Genomic DNA, 8,037 nt, shown 5'->3' with positions numbered 1-8,037 from the left:
ATATTACTTAAACTTAAACTGTCGGGTTGAATTTTAAACATCAAAAGTTGACAGAGCAGACACATCATTTTTTACACTCTATATTTTTTGCTGCTGCTGTCTAGATGACATGATTATTGATACAGATATAATAATAATAATAACGCAGATACTAATATCGTAGTTTCTAAGTAAAACAAAGTACCATGAAAAGAGTCCATCTTATTAATGTACTACGGTGTATTTCAAGCCTTTAGGGACTATACCGATTTTTTTTTTCTGATTGTGTTTGTGAATGCTTAGACAGCTCTCACTCAGACACACTCATAGAAAATTATATTAAAAATCTTGTATAAAACAGAAGACATGAAAAACATTAAGAAAAGTATACATTCGTGATGTATTTTAGGGTGCTTTCACACCTACACATTTGTTTCGGAACGTATCTCGTTTGCCCAGTTAGCGCGGTTCGTTTGGCATATGTGAACAGGGCAATCGCGCTCTGTTCCGCGCCAAAGTAATCGCTCCGAGATCGCTTGAATGAGGTGGTCTCGGCTCGATTGAAACGAACCCTGGAGCGGATCGATTGCAGTGAGAAAGCGATCAGATCCAAGCACGGTTATATCACAGTGTTTTATGGATATGTAATAGGCGTACGGGTATATGAAGAAATAATTATGAGTAGGGCGGGAAGTTTCTCGAGTCTTCGGATGCCCGCAAACAAGTGATGATCTAGGCATCGTCACACACCCTTCTCACCCCTCCCCACCGCGTCTCTCCTCAAACATGTTGCGCACGCACCCTGTCAATCACCATCAAACCACCACCTCTCCTGACAGCCGAGCGGGACGCTGCAAAATAAACCCTGACACTCTGACCAATGTTAGGAGAGTTTACTCGCACGTCACTTGTTTTAGCTCTTTTGGTCTGATTAGAAACTTTGCAGTGTGAATGCTTTGATTGACATTCTCCGTTTGTACGTGTCATCAGAGGGGGAAAGCCCTGCCCATCGGTGACCATCTCTCCCTCATTAGCATAGAACATTAGTCTTGTTTTTGAATCTGCCACTATGCTGACTCATAGGCAATTTTAGCTCTGCCCACTTTTAAAAAGAGCGCAATCTCATTTGAATTTAAAGCGACAATCTGTGCAGATAAACAAATGTCTGCAGATTAGGCATGGGCCGGTATAAGATTCTGAGAGTATGATTACCTTGGATAAAAATATCATGATTTCACAGTTCCACAGTATTGTACCAGTATTACTGCTCTAAAATATGTTCATTTTAAAAGTCTGGGTAAAAAACAAAAGCGTTTTTCCCTTTTGAACACAGTATATTTAGTTTGAAAAACATTTCTTTTGGAACAGTGAGGCAGGCTAAATGAATGATTGACTTCTGCTGTCTTTATTTGTTTAAAAAAACAGATTGTTTTACAATTTAAAACGACATATTTTCTCCTGGAGATACTGTTGTCCTCAAAATAAACAAACAAACAATAATTAAATAAATAAAAAAAATTAAAAAGTTTTAAAACCTTGACTTTTCCAAACCTGCAGTATACCTTGAAAACGGTTAGGCCTACTGCAGATATACACACACACACACACACACACATTATTTTACTTGCATGGGTTAATATTACCAGCACAATACACTGATGCAGGCTCTATTATAGTTTTCATAACAGTTGTTTACTATTTTCCCATCAACGAAAGTGAAGAGATTTTGAGTTATCTTGTATGCTCATGAATTGCGGTGACTGCCGTGACACACAATCTACTGCAGGTACAGTAAAATATACCATATGCATGAGGGCGCCACATGCATTTCTCTCTTCATATTTTTTTTCCTTGCTTGCAGAGGCTGGTTTTGACTATACAGTGATTCTTAGGTCAAACAAAAGAATGTTTATTCCTAACCTCATGAACCGCAGTAATGTGCAAGTTACAGATTGACGGGCCTTCAGAGTGAATGAAACATTCTACAAGGTACAACATTCTTGATTTAAACACACACTTGATTTTATTCCTTTTTGTTTCTGTTAAATATCATAGGTGTTAAAAAGGCAACAGCTAGACCATTTAAATAACAAAATATAGTTGCATTTAATACTGCAATTAACAGATAGTTCAAGAAAGTTAGTTGTGTCTGTCTTTTATTTCAGCTAGAACAGTAGAGAAGAGCAGGAACTAAAGTAACGCGAGATAGAAGTAACAAAGCAATTTTATCAACATTGTCACCTAAGAATTATAAGGTTCTGACATTTTTGTCTGAATTAAGTTATTGACATATTCTTATTAAATGACAACGTATTTACATTATGGGATGTTTTTTAAGTTGTTAAAATTCTAAGGCTTTTTATTTAAAAAAACAAATGTTACACACATACTGTTTGCTAAGGAATGCAAAAAATGTGGAGCTCAATATCTCGAAATCTTTCAGAACGCAGATAGAACCTTATAATTCCAAGGTGACGATTTGCTCTCCAGGCTATAACAGTAAATTCTGATGCAACCCTTTACAACTTCCTGTAGAATCTACAGTAACTTACTGGCAGCAGTTCGCCAGTTAGTCAATTACAGCAAAAAATAAAAAAAATAAAAAAAATATTTACACAGTTTATCTTGGTGTATGTATATTTACTGTAAAATGTACAGTAATTTTAACAATGCAACTTTAAAATAGTAACACTGCATTAACTGTCCAACAGTATACAATACAGTTGATATTAACAAAATACTGTCACAATTGTTAACAGTGTTAACAGAAATGCCAAAAATCAAGTGATTTGATCAGTCTATCCTGCAGTTAGTTCCAAATTTCAGTCAAGTGTAGAAAGTAAATTGCATTGATGCTTTTTACCTCATTACAAGTCGTGTTTTTTCTTTTCATGTGTCAAAATAATAATCAATCTACGGGTTTAGTGCAATGACACATCCTTAAGTTTGTTTTTTTCAAGTATATCAGTTTTAAATGGGAAAAGTTCCTTACCTTTTGACTTCCATATTAGAGTTTGCAGTATTTTAACTCAGATGTTTGATCAAATTAATGCATCTACACCAGTGGTGTATTCCTAAAAAAAAAAAAGTGGTGTACTATTACACCCGACCCAAATTTTAAGTGAAAGTAGGCAAAGGAACAACTAAACAACTAACAATTATATAATAATTTTAATTTTTTGGGAAAACTATCCATTTAAAAAGAAAAAATGTAACACATTTGTTGGTTTTAAAGGGAGATGCTGATAGTCTAATCCTATTTAAGGATTTATGTTTAGCTAATAGTGCCCCCCAGCAGACTCTGAGACTGGCTGCATGTAGACAGTATGTAGGGAGCGGAGAATAGCGCAATTTAAACAAAATGCACCAATTGCAACAAATTAGGATGCGAGTTAAAAAAACATTTGGTAAAGGCCTATAGTTAAATGGGACATGAATACACGTAAAATAGGGAAGTTTAATCAGAAAACCGAGAGTATACACAATTATTGATCCTCAGAAGTGGTAATACTCAAACAGCTCGTGGAAGAAAGTAAGCATACTGAGTATACGTGCGTATAGCAAGGACTACACCACTGATCTACACAGACATCGCATACTATATACAGGGCTCGACATTGCGACCATCTTGGTCGTATATGCGCCCGAAATTGAATCTATGAAACCTCATAATATATTTGGGAACCTTTGTGCGACTCCATATAAGGTATGTGGTGCGACCCGTTTTAATTTTTATCTAAAAAAGTGCTGAATCGTCTTCCCTTCCCTGGTTCATATTAGCTGTCAATCCCTCAAGGCTTTCCGCTGTCAGATGACAAGGAGCTTTTGTGACTGCAGGAAATGCAAACGGCTGAAGAGTTAAAAGTAAACCGGTTTGCAAATCCCACCTAAAGTTACAAATAATGGGGCCGATGAGAGCGAACATGCGGTGAATGCTGATCCGCCCGCCGAGATCAATCGAATGTTTTCGGAGAAGGTACCTGACTTTAATGCATTGTATTTACTGAATGTTCAGCGCAAATATCCGCTAAATGTAAAATCTAATACTGTACACATCATCGGCAAAGAAGCTCGCCTTTACTGAGTTTAAACTGAAACTGCGGCTCACAACAAAGAGCGGTATTGCACACAAACACTGAATAATGTAAATCAGCGCATAACGAGACTGAGCATTTAAAATGACACAAACCGAAACCAAAACTTTTAAAGAGTGGTAGAAGTGACATATTTCTTACTTTCTTTTGTCCATTCTTTGAGTTTTCAGCCTTGAATTGAATGATTACTTAAAATCTTTTGTTCGTTTTGTAGCAAAATTATTATTTATTAAACTGACATGCATATAAAAACAGGAGTGCAAAATAAATATTTCTTACTGCAATGCTTCATTTTTGTTTGATTCAAACCATACATTTATTTTTCATTAGGTAACAGTAGGACTTTTTAAAGCACATAACTTACATTCAAGCACATTCAAGACAGCATGATAATGAGAAATGTAATTCATTGTTACTATTATTGTCATCATCGTCATCATTAATATTTCATAATTATCAGTAATTCATTTTGGGATTATTGCACAAATATTAATAAGTCTTCACAGCATTAGTTAGATAGTTGTTTCTGTTTTTTTAGTCCTGATTGATGTTGTTTTCAAATACAATAAATCCCTCAATATACAGTAGTTGCAGTGGTGATCATTCAATTTTGGTGGGTGCTCCTAAATTTTTTCTGGAGCTCCTAAATTTTTGAAGTTGGGAGCACCGCTGCTACCAAGTAAAAGTTAATTTCGAGCCCTGTATATAACTGCAGGTTAACTATGTTTATATATAATATCTCTAACTGTTAAAATCTATTAGTAATTAGATACTATTAATCGAAGTAATTATTAACTAAAGCTATTGTAGCAAATAAATAACCTTAACTTTATAATAGAATAGTCAAAATATCAGCCTCAAATCAATAAATCGTACTTCTATTAAAGCATACATCTTACAAGTTGTTTGTATTTAATGGCATGTCAGCTTCTATGGCTATTTTCATTGTGAGACAACTTACAGGTAAACACTACAGTGTTTCCTCTAGGATTTTTTTCAGCAGGCCTACTCGTGGCGTTATTTCAATGAGAAATGTCATGAGCGCAGTATTAGAAGTCGAGATCGCATTTATGTAATAGCCTACAGCATGCAGATCTCTTTGCTAGCACGCCAATTTCCTCTGCTCGTGCACAAAACTTCAAAAATCAAAAATAAGCGGCTCAATCGCAGATCTTCTTGTGCGCTCTTAAATAAACGCTGCTGAAGTGTGATTTAGTGCGTTTATGTAACGAGTATGTCTCCAGCATTTATTAGATTTGCTAGGAATATTTATGAACGTCTCCAATAGACCTACAGAGTGATATTAATGCGTCCTGAATTAAAGTGAAACGGCTATACATCGTGTTTGCAGCCACAAGCATCACGCACCTGTCAGTCAGTCAGCACGTAACCTTAAAGGGTTAACCAAGTGACGCACAGCACTACTACGGTTACAGAAAAGTTCACTCTGTTATAATTCACTTACCCTTTAATACGCTTTGGTGCAATTAATACCCGCTATTAAAAAAATAAAATGTTTTGAATGAGAAGCTGTAATGTAGCCGTGGTGGGATGAATTTTGGCATGGCGCCCCGCCATGGAAGAATGAATTTAGCGGAAACCACGCACTATGATGTTTCATAATGTATTTTTAATAAGTCTGTTTATGTTTTTTTTTTTTGTATTCATACAAGGAAGTAAAAAATAAGCAACAAATCCAGGCATTAATGCTGGAAATGCTGCCATTCCAGTTTCTAGTTAGCTGCATAACATTTGTCAGCTTTGACAAATTCGTGTCAAATTCTTCAAACCAGCATCTGAGGATGAAAAATTTCCCTTTGCAGGTTGTCACATGCAAATAACATCATGCAACAGTACGCTGCAAAACATTGAATGACAAAAAGTCAAGACAACAATTTTTATGTTGCTTTCACTTCTTTTAATAAGTTAATCAGGTTTTACCCTTTTTTTAAGTAAAACAAAGTTTGACTTGATATTTGTGTCAGTTTGATTGATGTAAGCTGAGATGACTAGAATATAGATCAGCAAGATATTTTTTTTTTATTTACAGTGTATGACATTATTAAATATATATGTCTTGTGTAAATGAAGTGAACCTGTTCAGATTTGCTACAACCATTATTTGATCATAATCAGGACAAATACTTGGATAATATTGACAATAATTATTAGGTTTTTTAACATGCATGTTGCGAGATCGAGATTGGCTGTTATTTCCTCCTGTGTAGCACAAGGGTGGAAATTACAGGTTACTGATTACAGGTTATTGACATTTTGCGATAACATTCTCTGATGATAATCCAGAATACAGTAAAACAAAAAGTGGTGGAAATTTGATAAACATTTTTTATTGTTCTTACGTAGATTTAATGCAAGATTTAAGAGACAAGACAACAATGCAGACTTGAGACAACAATAATGCACTTTGTCGTTTGCTAATTTATCAAGCTATTATTCATTGAAACATTTTGCGTTGACTTTGAGTTAATAGTAAAGTTGATGTTGATGAAATAGTAAATTAAAAAAGTCTCTCATGTGACTGTATACATTTAAAATTGTAATTATATATACAGTTGAAGTCTTATTAGCCCCCTTTGAATTTATTTCCTTTTTTAAATATTTCCCAAATGATGTTTGACAGAGCAAAGAAATTTTCACAGTATGTCTGATAATATTTTTTTTAGGAGAAAGTATAATTTGTTTTATTTTTGCTAGAATAAAAGCAGTTTTTAATTTTTTAAAAACTATTTAAGGTCAAAATTAATAGCTCCTTTAAGCTATATATATATATATATATATATATATATATATATATATATATATATATATATATATATATATATAGTCTATGGAACAAACCATCATTTTACAATGATTTGCCTAATTACTCTTTCCTGCCTAGTTAACCTAATTAACCTAGTTAAGCCTTTAAATGTCACTTTAAGCTGTATAAAAGTGTCTTGAAAAATATCTAGTCAAATATTATTTACTTTCATCATGGCAAAGATAAAATAAATCAGTTATTAGAAATGAGTTACTAAAACTAATCTGTTTAAAAATGTGTTGAAAAAGTCTTCTCTATATTAAACAGAAATAAACAGGGAGGCTAATAATTTCAACTGTACATTTTTATTCAAAGTAATTCACAAACGCTTAGTAAGAGATAGTTAGAAATCAGTGTACTAAAATATGTTAAACAATATTAATTTGCTTTAGAAAGCAGAGTGTTTAGTAACTTAAACTTCCTCAGCATTTACATACTCAAGTGGTTCTAAACCTTAATGAATTTCTTTCTTCTGTTGAACAAGACAAGATATTCTGAAGAATGTTGTAAACCAGCCCCCAATGACATGATAAAGAAACAAAATATACTATAAAAGTCAATAGCTGCTGCTTTTGAGCCTTCTTCAGAATATCTTCTTTTGTATTCAATAGAAAAAAGAAACTTAAACCCGTTACACTGAACACAAAAGAAAATACTTACTACAATACCAGGCACTTAAAGAAATATTTGCTGACAATGTTAAATGTATTGACAGTTTTGTACACACTAAGAGAATGCAGTGTGTTTCATACAGCCTAAAAATTGAAGGATCTTTATTGACATTGATGTTTTCATAATGAACTCTATAACCTTTACGCAACATTTACATTGCACCAAAGATTCTTTACAGTGGAAAAAGGTTGACTTAAGATTATTGTATGCATCATTATTTTCAAAAGCCTCCGTTTTCACATTCCACACTCAACATGAGAACTCCACTTGATCCACTTTTAACTGTTTTCAAAAAGATACCTTTTTATTTCCTAAAAACGCCGTCTCATTGTGGATGGAAGGGCGAAGCAGTGAGAAAAATGTGCAATTTTAAGCAAAAGTATGTTAGTGTGGGACATGGTTTATACTGAAATGAAATGGTTTAATGGATTCTTTTTAAGTTAAAGGGTTGCAAAAAATGTAGATGAC

Source organism: Danio rerio, chromosome 12 (assembly GCF_049306965.1).
Source record: "Danio rerio strain Tuebingen ecotype United States chromosome 12, GRCz12tu, whole genome shotgun sequence".
Taxonomy (NCBI): Eukaryota; Metazoa; Chordata; class Actinopteri; order Cypriniformes; family Danionidae; genus Danio; species Danio rerio.
The sequence above is the reverse complement of the archived record's forward strand: the minus strand, read 5'-3'. Positions refer to the sequence as shown.